Source organism: Perca fluviatilis, chromosome 9, assembly GCF_010015445.1.
Source record: "Perca fluviatilis chromosome 9, GENO_Pfluv_1.0, whole genome shotgun sequence".
NCBI classification, from domain to species: Eukaryota; Metazoa; Chordata; class Actinopteri; order Perciformes; family Percidae; genus Perca; species Perca fluviatilis.
This window is the reverse complement of record NC_053120.1, coordinates 41,063,257-41,076,844: the sequence shown is the minus strand read 5'-3', so window position 1 is coordinate 41,076,844 and position 13,588 is coordinate 41,063,257. Positions and strand designations below refer to the sequence as shown.

Here is a 13,588-nt window from a genome sequence, read left to right as displayed (position 1 = left end):
TAGTCCATATTCACGATGTTTCATTTCCCGGATTGTTCAGGTGCCGCTGGAAATGCCACCGGATGTCCCTCACCTTCAGCTTAGTCTCGCATTGTCAGATCTTCTTCCACAGCGCTGCGGAGGAAGGTCTGGCTAGTCCACACAGCATTCTGGGATGGGAGAAAAACGTGCTCTGGTTTATTGGCATTTCTTTAAATCAATTGACGTATTGGGCAGTGCCAAGTGGCAGACGCAGCCACGGTGCCGCTGCAAAATAGCCTCGGGAAGGAACTTGTTTTGGTGGAACATGTGTACGTTCAAAAATAGTTTTAGTCGTGCAACAGAAAACTCAGATTGGACAGATAGTCACACAAAGAAAGAGGAAGGTGACGGACATCCGGCCGAAAAGAGGGATATCCGGCGACATTTCCGGTGACGCCGGAGCAAACCCGGAAGTGGAACGTCGTGGATATAGACTACCTTCCTCTTTGTTAGCTGAGAAAGCTTTAAAGTTTAATATTAACATCTGACATTGTAAAATTATATATATGAATTCAAAAAACATAAAACATAATAGGTCTCCTTTAATACTGCTTTTAAACTTTGTAAAATACATTTTGCTTTCTCTTCACAAAGTTTATTGCCAGTTGCTTTTTAAAGTATTGCCTATATATAGTCAGTTTGATTGACATCTGGTGGTAAAGATATTGTATCACTTCCTGTCAGTCCAAAACACTTAAAAAGTTTAAATTTCCTGTATACTATAAAAACTACTAAACCATAACTATAACTATAACAAAGGGTATAATGGCACAGATGTACGGAAGAGGATTAGGGCCACATGTGAAAAAAAGCATTTAAAGTTCTAAGAAAAAAGTTAAATGTTTTCACATGTGGCCCTAATCCTCTTCCATACAGATGAAATGTACGCATGGATGTTTTGTTGCGTGTTTGTGCGATTCTAACATTTAAGCCAGAATAACCTTCACTACTGTTTGAATATATGGCTACTATTGGCTAGTAAAATTTTAATATTAACTATAAACAAAACTAGATTAAAGTGAAAAAATAAATCACACTGCCAAGTTGAAGTGAAGACCCTAACATGCAAGCGCCCACTTTCTCGTGGTTCCAGAAGACAGACAGTGCATGTCAGTACACGGTACCGCAACATGCGACACACTGTACGAATTTGAATCTGTTCAAATTACAGCATGTGTCAATTCACACTTCACTGGATGAGTGATCTGTTAGTATTGAAACACCTGCTGCGCTGCTTCCAGCCAGCACCTCACAATGTCAAAGCCCTTTGTCCAATTATCATGTGTTGGTTCGGCCGATACCTTGAAAAAAATCACTCATTCTTCTACAACAAAGCCCTGTAATATTAAAGATTATAATGCAAGTCAAACAAAGACAGCATAACAGACAGCATTTACTGTAGCAATAATAGTCCTTATTCAGAGATAGTGATGGAACATGATTCTCAGAAGTTACCTGAGTCGGCGTAGAGTTAGCGTAATAGCTGAAAGAGAGGCTAATGGATCCGAAAATTACACTTAACATCTACCACTAATAATGCCGTAAAATATTATAAATTAAACGATGGATTGAAAAGTTTAGTAATAACCAGAAGTTTATGAACATTGCCTGAAGCTTCTGCTCTAGACGCTGTTGTTGTTGTTGCTGCTAAGGAGAGTTAGGGGCGTATTACCAAATTACAACACCGAAAAGAGATGCAACAAAAATATTTATTAATTTAACTTATTTTTTAAAGTAAGTGCTGTAGAATAACTAGCAGGAGACAAGTTATAATTGAGGTAAGTTTGGAGACATTACCTTATTTAATCATTAAATTAATAAATATTTTTGTTGCATCTCTTTTCGGTGTTGTAATTTGTAGACGGCCCTAAGCACTCTTACTGCCCGGTAGTAACAGCAGCAGCAGAAGCAGCAGCAGCAGAGACGAGAAGCCAGCAGGCAAGTGTTATTTACATAAACTTCTGGTGTACTTACAAACTTTCCAATCCATCGTTTTATGAGTACATAACCTATTTGTACTACTGTAGACGTTTGGTATCATTTCGGGCATTATTAGTTGGGTAATGTTAAGAGACACTTCGGATCCATTAGCCCCTGCGCTAAGCTATTCAGCTGATAACGCTACGCTACGCTAACTCGTCCAATGTTCGACCCAGGTGAAAAAAGCTTCTGGGGGGGTGTTTGGCTCGAGGTCATGGTGCAAACGACCCTAGGGTGAAATTACTCCGAACCATCCCTTTAAGTGTTAGTAGTTTAGAGCAGGGGTGTCAGACTGGGGGTGGAAAGGGGACTGAGTACCCAGGGCCCTCATGTGAGGGGGACCCAAAAAGATGCTAGAATGAATAGCTGTGGATGTGGGGAGGTGCACATAGAGAATGCCTTCATAATGTTGTGCTACGCCCCTGGTTCAGAGTGTGCTTTCTTTAATAAGAGCAGTCTTTTCTTGTTGCATACAGCATAAACACCTACAGTATAACATAAATTGCAGTGCAGTATCTGAGAAGTGTTGATTAAGTTCTGTGGTCATTTGTTGGTCCATATTTTGATGTGAAGTTGTAATAGGCCTAGGTACATAAGGTGTTTCTGTTTTAATTGTGTTAAAGTTGTCCATTTCTGTACATTATTTTACTCATCAGGTAGACAAAGCTTGTACTGTAAACTATTGCATGGCTATTTAATTGGATTGCAATTAGTTATCAACATCTGTCATATTAATTCTGCTCTTATGAGGTAACTGCTAATACACTGCACACATTTATATTTATATTTATATTAGTCCAAACCAACTCTATACTACTGTCTACACTGCACTAGATTTCTTGTCCTGTCTATGCATCACCTATCTATGCTTTTTTGCACTTCTGGTCGGACTCAAACTGCATTTCGTTGTCTTTGTACTTGTACTTTGCACAATGACAATAAAGTTGAATCTAATCTAATCTAATTCGGACACAGAGTCATAGGGTTTAGTTTAGAATAAAAAGGGGAAACTGCAGTCCGATAAACATTTTACTATGCATTTGTTCCTAGTTTTACGGTGCCACCGACCGCTGGCCTGCTGCCTTACATGGGCAAACCTCTCAACTCTCTCAGAGACGGCTGGAATTTCAGAGCGTGACGTCACTGCCTACAACTCTCCCAGAATTTGGATCAAGAAGTTTCACTTTTTGGTGGGATTTGAAACCCCTGTTATATTTCCTAGAAAGCGAGGTAAGCGAAACCACCGAGCACTCTTCACCGCTTTTAACATATCTGCGACTATCGGCTGTGTTTAAACTAGTGTGATTTAATGTATGACTGATAATAACCCAGTGTTTGTTCGGCCTTGTTAGCCTATATTATGAATTTTACTGTAGCTCGGACTGAGTTCACAATGAGGGCGTGGACTCACACGATAGCCTTGGCTGGTACTAATGTTACATGAGGATACTAACAAAGCTAACTTGTCGGTTGCTAGTGCTGAGCTAGGCTCAGTCATGCGTTGCGGATAGAAGACATTGTGAACGTCAAGTTTTGCCAAAAGGGACCCTGGGCGTCTCTGGTGTTGTGCTGCTGAGCAATGCGGAAGACCGACTGTCACCAGAGAAACATGAGAGCCCCCCTCTGCAGAGAAATATGTCGCAGAATTTCACTTTACCACACTCCTACGTGTCAGCTTTGTGAGTGTTTGCTAGTTTTAATAAAATAACGTTAACGTTACCCCCGTACTCTATGAACTGACTTGTTTACGACAGCATAGATTCGCCACGTTGTTTTGTTAGGTCTTTAACATTAACTTGAAGAAAACTGTGGTTGCTGGTCAATTGTTGTGACTTCTGTATCCATTTAACTTTATAAATAACCATATAAATCATTTTTACATACATATACGTTTCTTGAGGCCCGTAAGGAGTGGACCAACGTTTAAGTGCAGGCCTACATTATACTTTAAACCTTGGTTTGGATGAAAAGACATCACTGCCTTGATTTGTGACATAAAAAAATGGCCACACCTGGCTCCACCTAAAGTCTTTGTGTACTGTAACAAGTCGGTATAGACCCATGTCAGGTAACCTTACTGTATCTTATCCACTTTAGTATGCACCAAGAAGTTACAGTTCTGAATGAAGTGACTTTCTTCCACCTTGTGACAAGTGAGATACTGTTGAATCAATGTCTCAGAACTTTGTGTCTCAGCTATTGTCCGCCCTGCTGATTACATTCTTTGCGTTAACAACTATAATTCTTTTCAAAGGACAAATCAATCAAACCAAACAAATCCCATTCATTTCTAGGTGTGCTGGAGTATTGCAACCTTGTTTATTAGTATCAAATGTCACTCCATGCATTACATGTATTGTAAAGTTTTGTATGCATGCGAGAGTGCTGTATGCATGGAAATCTTTAGGCATGAAGCAAGACGTACGTCTTGCTTCATGCCTAAAGATTTCCTCTAAAGCTTTAACATGGGTAGTCACACAAAGATTACATACCAAATACCTCCCTAGCTTTAACATTGTCCAGTGTACTCATCTCTTGTGAAAAGAAAAAATAACCTTGGGCCAGACTATAGATATTGTTGTGCCATAAAATGTCGTTAACGTTAAAAAAAACAAGTCCCACTTTCTTCTTTTAAAAGACTCAATTCAAACTTCGACTTAGATGTTGGATTTCAAATCAATAACACCAAGGTCCCCCGAGAGTGCTGTCATCAAACCGAATACATCGGCGTTGATCCGACACATTTTTGACTCAGGCGACATTAAACGGAACTTTCTTTAAAATCTGGTTTGAAAGGACTCGTTTGACAGCGTTGATGATGTTAAAGTTAAGAGATGAGTGCCTCAACTGCCTTTGAGCCAGGGCCCCCCTGGTAGGTTTAGTCAAGTCATTCTACTGTTTGTGTTATTTTAATGAGGATGTCCTTTTCTGGAAGGAACAGCAGTGGTTTCCCAGACTCAAAATAAACCGCTTTAGGGTAGAGCGTAATGCCAAGACGGTGGGCTTTTAGAAAGTGTCACCTTTTGTGACCAGAAGCTAGGGTACATCTCTGTAATCGGTGGGAAGTGTGGTCTAACCAGTACCAAAACTGATGACAAGACGCATTGTGGTTTTTGTGTTTCTTGTATTACTTTTAATCTGCAGATACCTGGCAATATTTGCCCCAGGATCATTAAACAACACTCTGAAGCTATTTACAGAATCCTCAAAAGACCTTTCTAATCATCTGGATGAAAAACATATTATCTACTTCATGATAAAAACGATTTTGAACATGTTTCCCAAGTTGCAACTCTTTTTTTCCTAATCCAAACAAAGATTTTTGCCGGAAAGGACATATCTCCTTGCTCACTTTATAGAACTTGAACGAAAAAAAACAACAAACATATACTATATTCATGCTTCTTTCCAATATTCAATATTTTCCTACAAAATAATGTATTAATATTTTGCTTGAACAAGGCCATATGTCATTTCCATCCACCTAAGTTAGGAGATGTAGTCGCCACTTGAGAAACTAGCTAAAAATCTATTTTATTGCGCAACAAACGGAATATATTTTAATCCAGATGGTTAGAAGACATTTTAAAGAATCTGGAACTTCCTCCAGAACAGCAGTAAGCATTGTTTAACAACCTTTTGGGTTTTTCAAAGATTGCAGGGTATTTATTTTCAGACAATTGGATGCTTATGTATGTGACTTGAATGTATTGGTAACATGAGAAGCACAAACCAGGGCTAGGTACCACCTAGTCTACATCAACGACGTTCTACTTCCGGGATTGCTCTGTTGCCGCCGGAAACTTTGCCGTGTGTCCGTCTTTTCGGCCGGATGTCCGTCCCCTTCCTCTGTCTCTGTGTTGGTGTTCTAACCTCCGGTGGATTTGTGAGGACTATGGTTAACTGCTCCTCAGATCTCTGCAGGGTAAATCCAGACAGCTAGCTAGACTATCTGTCCAATCTGAGTTTTCTGTTGCACGACTAAAACTACTTTTGAACGTCCACATGTTCCACCAAAACAAGTTCCTTCCTGAGACTATTTAGCAGAGGCACCGTGGCTCCGTCCAGAGCTTAGCACCGCACAAGACGATTGTGATTGGTTTAAAGAAATGCCAATAAACCAGAGCATGTTTTTCTCCCATCCTGGAATGCTGTGTGGACTAGCCAGACCCTCCTCCGCAGTGCTGTGGAGGAAGGTCTATCAATGCCAGACTAGGTACCACCATAGCCTCATGTTGTGCTGATGACCTAGGGACTCCTTACCTGAACAATACATGTGTGTTTCTCAGTCACTTATCTCTCCATTGGCAGTACAGCAGCCTTTAATGCGAGTGCAAAATGTAGGATTAGTGATTGACCTAAGACTCTTGGGTCTTTGGTAGACTCGGTGCAACATTGTTGCCTTTTTTTGTTATTTGGTTCAGTTTGCGTTCAGACTGCACTTTTTAAACGCACCAAATTTTGTAATCAAATGTCATACGGAACATGTTCCTCTTCGGCTAGTTAACTTATGTTCAAGTTTCCCTCATTCATGTGTTGAGCGCCACCTCAAGGAGCCGTGAAGTAGCAACGCTCAGAGCAGGGAAACCTATTTAGAGCGCCTTATTTTATTAATTTAAATATCCATATTTGGTGCCAGTATATTGATTATCGTATGGCATGACGGACAACAATATGTTGCTGTATTGATATTTTGTCCCACCCCTAGAAACAATGAGGTTTTATTATTTTATAGTGTTAAGTGTACCTTAACCTAAATAGGCATAGACCACAGAAAAATATTACATAATCATGTTAGAGGAAAACAAGTGTACATTATTTTGAACAGATAATGACACCAGACTTTTTAGACAACATACAGGGCATTGCATGGACCCGTGTGAAATGTCTGCTGTGCTCTCCCGTAGGAGGTGACATGTAATAGGCTGGTTTGCATGACAATACTGTTGTCTGTCTTTTACTTAAATCCATGTGAATTACAAAAAAAAGTCCTGCAGGACAATTCATTGTCCCATAACCTGCATTACTCCTGTATCTAAAACTTAAGTGAAGACGTTTTACTGTCCCAAGAAAGCTTCATGTCTTGTTGCTAGTGTAAGATCAACAACAAAGCGATAAGTGTCTGACAATGCATGATAATTATGTACCTATCAAACTGACATAATTTTCAGACACAAACTCAATCAAGTATATGATCTATTCTAAGTCAGACACCACACTAAACTACTACTTAACTAAACCACACTGAAACTGCTGGTCAATTAAATGATTATCAATCAACAAGTAATTGGTTAATTTGTTTAAGTAATTCATCAGTAAAAATACAAACAATGTGCACGTTACAGCTTCTCAAATGTGAGGATTTGCCTGGTCTGTGTGACAAAATAAGCAATGAAGACATCATGATGGGCTCTTTGAACTTGTGACAGGCATTATTCAAAATGTTTTGGCATGTATGAGTAATTAAAAGCATCAATAGATTTATCGCTAGTTAAAGCGGCAGCCCTCAACTGCAAAGATAAGCCTTGTGTATTCAATCCATGAGAGAGAAAAGAAATGCAAATTATCTGTCCCCCGCAAACTATAAGCCTGATCACTAGTGGTACGTCATCACAATAATGCCTAAATGATGAAAAGAAAAAAATTAAATGTAATATTTTTGCATTAAAGACACACACACACACACACACACACACACACACACACACACACACACACACACACACACACACACACAAACTCATTGGGCTGAAGAGTGGCAATGTGCAGAAATAAAGGTTCAAACTGGTGTGACTAAAAATAAGTTTTTCAGTTACTCAAGAATTTGTATTTATTTATGTTTGCCTATGTGAATTAACAGCAGGAAAATCCCTGTTTTGGGAACGAACAAGGTAACACAATTTCCAGTTTGGACAATATTTATTCATGATCAGTGATCATGATAACAGAGTGATTCTTTTGAAATGTGACACAATTTACTGCCGTTGCACCGAGGTGCTCAGCCGTTCAGAGATGACACAGCCTTCCCCCTTACCTGATGCAGGCATCTGCAAAGGGGAATGTGACAGGCTTATGCTTAGGATTGTGGGTAGTGTAGTATTTCTCAATAAGATCGTGAAATAACATGTTTGTTTTTTCAAACAAGATTGATTTCATAAAGTCAGAGCTCGTGGTCAGTCTACCTTGGATAGTCTAGACATTATGTTTCTGGCTAATAATCAAAATCCTTATGGAGAGAATGAATGAGGTTTTTACTTCCAGAACCACACTGTTGAGCTCTATTAGCAAGTCTATAGAGTTGGGTGACATCACGCAGGTCCCAGCATTGCTTCCCCCAACTTCGACCTGACTAATCAGCCAGGATTATTGACAACACGTGTGGGTGGGCTTGGCCTCTAATTTAAACAGATTAAAGTAATTGTTGAACATTTAAATATATCCTAAGTAAATAACATGTTGCTATACAAAAATATTGGATTTGTCCTTTTTCTGAGAGAGATACCTTTTTATATTGAATGTGTTTTTTAGTAGCCTCTTCACTAAATAATTGTTACACTGTGATGACATATTCTCTGTAGTGCCAGTCCGCATTGTTTTACCTGAACTGTATCTCTGCATTGAAATATTACTGCCAACAGGCTGTGACAGGTGCCTGGTGAGAACTGACAGACTCAAATTGAAATGGACAACTTACAATCAGGTTCATGCAGGACTTATAGGAGCCTGCCTATGGCTTATCTTTCTCTTTATAACTGATGAACGACACACTCATGGATAAAAAGATCTGTGAGTTGACAGGACCCACCTACCATGTTGGCGTGGCCCTGCACAATAACAGTTATGTAATCCTTTTGAGTAACACAGAGTTGTCTCTATTTCTCAATCTCAACAGATTTCCACATACAGTAAAGGGCATCGCTTCAACAACCTTCCAGGAATCCGTACATCCAGAGGAGATTAGGTAAGATAGCTTTTACTTATTTGTACTTTTTTATATACTGTGTGTTGGTCATGTTGTTGTCCTGCTTTTGTGCTTTCACGCGGGTGGTACTGGAACTTGTTTGGAAGGTCATGTTGAGGTTTAAGCGAAGAAATATGAACATAGTTTAGCAACTGAGTCACTCTCAAAAACTACACTCAACACTACGTGGTAAACACAAAAAAGCTAAATATGCTTGTTGTCCCCAGTGCAAATACTATTAGTTAGAGGTGTGACGAGATCTCGTCCCCAGATTAAAATGCGCACGCCAGTAAGCATGATCGGCCCGCGTACAGTAAAGGCAATGGGCCTCATTCACCAAGATCTTCCTAAGTTTTTTCTTAAATTTGTTCTTAAGAAAAGGTCTACGTCTGATTCATGACATGTTCTTAAACAGGAGAGTTGTTCGCAGGTGTGTTCTTACAATGATGAATCCCAATGTCTTCGTAAATGTAAAGCTTGTTCCCGTGGCTCCTATTTAGCATAGGTAAACGCCCCGTTAATTCCCATAAATGGGCATGAGATGCCAGGGCCGTGTGCACACTTAGAGAAATGTCCAAAAGACGCGTGGTAAAGATGGTGGAGGCCTCGACTCAAAAAAAAAAAATTCAAAAAAAAAAAAAAAAAAAAAAAGGAAATGAAAGAAGTTAGCGAGAAATGAGACATCATATTTACTATTTAGTAGAGTCAGCAGTGGATACAAAGCAGCAAATCGAACCGATGCATGGAATGCAGTTACTGATGCAGAGAACGCTGTATCTGGAGAAGGGCGCAGAACTGATGAAGTATATAGGCTTAGCACAATTCATACACAATGGCAATGCAAAGTGCTTTACAAAGGAGCAGAAGTGAAAGTGTCGTGTGTATTTATTAAAACCAACATTTAATTACATGTAAAATAATGAAAATAATTACTTACAAAATTATAAAGGAGAGAAATATTACATTTTAAATTAGAACGGATGAAAACGCTATAACTACTTATTTTGCGCAAACATGTCAGCTCTCAATAGTGTGTAAGAGTGAGCGTAGATTCTGTTCTTACCTAAGAACAAATCCCAAATAAGAAAACATTGGTGAATGGCAGAATCTTCATAAAAACTGCGTAAGTGGGGTTTAAGAACACATTTGTTCTTAAGAACGTTTGGTGAATGAGTCTGTGTTACTTTATTTGACAGAAATCTATGCATTTTCGTGTTATTTCTGACAATTTGATAAACTAAAATGTAAATAAAATTTTAACATTCAAGTTTATGGTCTGCTTAATCAACAGTTGTTTGGTAAATTGCTCTTAAACACTTAGAGAGGATTTGAATTGCTATTTTTATTCTCAAATTTTATCATTTTGGCGCTGGTGATTTTCCTTTGGGGTTGGCTAAAACCTCTTTGGGGGGCGCCAAAAATTCCTGTATGCAGGAAAAACCCTGAATATGGTTTAGGTCATTGTCAGAATGACAATTCGAGTCTTATTTGATGTCATTATGAAGGCTCCTCTGTCTGCATTGACAGTACAGACACATTGTCATGTAACCCTGTTTGGCCGTCATGCCACGATTATGTCTTTTAGAGTTTGACTTTAATTAAAATACCATTCCAAAAAAATGGCAGCAGATCACCTCCATCGCAACAGGCTTTTCTCATCTTTTCTCAAGTGCCAGAAAACTTATGAACATGTAAGAATTTCAGTCCTCTGATTGGAGTCTTTTCCTTTGGTATTTGGATGAAGTAGGTTGTGCAGTGTGAGGAAAACAAGCACTCTCAAGCCAAGTTGCTCTTCAACACCGTTCCATGCTAGGCAGGGAGGTGTAATGTTCTCTCTTAGCAGCTGTTAATGTTACCGTGATCCCGCTGACCCACAGCACTCATGGGGAGTAATCAGACTTTTAATTATACCTTCTTAATCACTTGAACACAATCCGTGTGACAGCTTTTCTCAGTAAATGGGCTGCCTTTACCTTCTAATCTGGCCCTGGTCGCCTGATTAACAAAAAAATAAATAATATCTATTTCTCCCTGCATTTTTTGCAATTTTATTGAGATTCCCTTTTACGGTTTTAAGCTAACTGATCTTCTCTTCTCTACATTTTGCCTATCTTCCATTTAAAAGTGGAGCTTGTAGGGCAGGCTCACAGTGTTACCCATCTTAGGTCAGACTGAACCCAAACCGATTGTGAAAAGTTCTCTACAATCATCTTTATTATTCCTAGTGAAAGGTATGCACCACAGAACTGGCTCTACTGAGTGACTCTGGCTCACAGAGTATGGCATTCCAAGTTAAAAGCAAACCAAACTGATATTGCCCTCAATACTGTCTTCATATTTTCTCCATATTTGGAAATGTTTACCTCCTCATGATGGTTGACAGAGGTTGGAAGAGGGGATGTGAGTCATTTCAGCTGCATAAGGCTTTCTAGGGGTGAGAGGAGCCTTCCAAGGGACTGCCATTTAGTGAAGCTAGCAGTTTTCTGTTCTTCAAAGATCTAGAGAGAAACTGTGAGTATCATTCTATGCTTAATTTGTCTTTTAATATTTTAGTTTTATGGTAGCATTTATATGTACAGTGAGAGAATGCAGTTATTTGTTGTCAAAATAGCCATTCATTATATAAATATTTTTTATTTTTTTTGCATTGTCCAAAACCGTGTATAGGCTGCTTGTGGGGAATTTGTGCCACTGTTTGTCACTGCTTGATTGAAAGTTTGAGAGGTTTAAAGTAGATGCCATTGCTATTTCCTTGCATCAGACACAATACAGACACACAATGTTCCTGTGCATCTCTGCAAGTATATGGAAAAGACAGGAACTTGGTATTGACTGTTCCCCAGCTCACCAGATTTTTTGAGAAAGGTTTTTTAAAAGTTTGGACCAACTCAGCACTGCAGTGAGAACATTTCTGACTGCGGGACTGACCTTGTATACAAATGTCAGTAATTCGGTAATATGAGGAGGTCAGAGATGAAGGTGAAAAGTGCACACATCTTTTGTATCTGGCCGAATTGAATAGACATTGTTGGAGAGAAATTGTTAAATAGCGCAATATGTTTTCCTGCAGAGACAGAGAGTGTGTGTGTGTGTGTGTGTGTGTGTGTGTGTGTGTGTGTGTGTGTGTGTTTTACATCCACTGAAGATATCTTATACCTTAACAAGTCGGACCTTCCTCCTGGCTCTTACTTTTCACACTTCAAACATTTAGTGGCAGGTGCCTGGCAGTAGTAGTAGTAGAGGGAAGAGCTAAATGATTTTACTTTGCTTTAAGGCCTGGTGCTGCTGACTTCAGTGATGGTGTGATGTGAGATTATCTCTTACTTTTATCTCAAAATTATGCTGGCACTGTATCAGTGTTCAGCCTCGAGCTAGTAAGCCTTGTGTGCCAATGTCAATTGTTCTTTTTTTCCCATATTGTTTTATTGGATGCTTGATTTTGTATGTTTACACATTCATTACTAAAAATAAAATGTTCATAGTACTGAACTAAAACTTCAAAATGCTTTGCTATTTGCATGCATTTCTTTATGTGTTGCCTTTCTGGAAATACAGATCTCCAGTACAGTCTACTAAAGCCAACACACACTTCAAACATGCAACCATAGCATGTCTTTCTGTAAATATATTTATGCTTACTCCGCAATGACTGATTGAAGTTCTTGATGACCAAATTATTTTGGACTGTTGTAGACAGGTAGTCATTTGTGGATTCAAATGTAAAATGTCTCGACCACTATTGGATTGGATTGCCATGAATTTGACATTCATGTCCCCCTTCACTTTCCATCTAGCGCCATCATCAGATCAACATTTCAGTATGTCCAATACTTTGGTTTATGACTAAATACCACAAAACTAAAGACATTCACAGCATCTTAGCTGTAGTTTGTGTTTAATGCTAATTAGCAAATATTAGCATTAGCTAACATGCTAAACTGAGATGGTGAACATAGCAAACATATCTGCTAAACAGCAGTTCATCAGCAACGATTGTAGTTCAATACCAGTTTATTTATTACCACAGTATCAAGAATGTTGCAGTGAGCCGTTTCTTAACAAATATACTATCAACAACGGTGTTTTGAGATTGAGAGCTCAGTGGCTCTACTAGTTTAATAAGCAGAGACAGACGCTGATCATTGGTTACATCAGTCTCTGGCGACACTTCAAATGACTTAATCTGGTCTCCCTCTTCTTTGTGCTTGTCCTTAATTTCAAGATGTTGGCATCCCCAGATTGGGAGAGATTGTATGTTTTCAAGACGATTCCTCCAAATAGATCTCGTCAACAAATTACGGCATGATTAACAAGAGCAATTACACTGAGGATACAACTGAGCTGAGGAGAATCAAGCTAAAGTGGAGGAGATTATCTTTCTTATTAAGGAGAATCACTTTAAGGCTTTGATTACTTTCTGTTTTTGTCTTTAACTCTTGATTACTCTATAACTAATGATGCCTTCTAAACAGCATTTTCTTCTGCACCCGTTAAGAGTTTTAGAGTGCAGATTGAACACTGACATCGTATGTGAACTTGTGCAGCGCGTCTGTTTTGATTGAAGGGACAAATAATTATATATTAAAGTGCTCATATTATGATTTTGTGCTTTTTACTACTATGAGT

General features: G+C 38.9%; 1 protein-coding gene across 4 annotated transcripts in view; it reads left to right on the top strand.

Moving 5' to 3' along the window:
* The first annotated feature begins 3,070 nt into the window (after positions 1-3,070).
* LOC120565727 (LIM domain containing preferred translocation partner in lipoma) overlaps positions 3,071-13,588 on the top strand; it is a 179,364-nt gene continuing 168,846 nt past the window's right edge. The window contains exons 1-2 of one of the 4 annotated variants that reach the window (XM_039811710.1): positions 3,071-3,231; positions 8,894-8,962. The gene's annotated coding sequence lies outside the window, so the exon portion shown is untranslated. Of the gene's footprint in view, positions 3,232-3,481; positions 3,681-8,893; positions 8,963-11,378; positions 11,474-13,588 lie in introns of those variants that run through there. The other 3 variants (XM_039811707.1, XM_039811708.1, XM_039811709.1) reach the window with 3 other exon arrangements.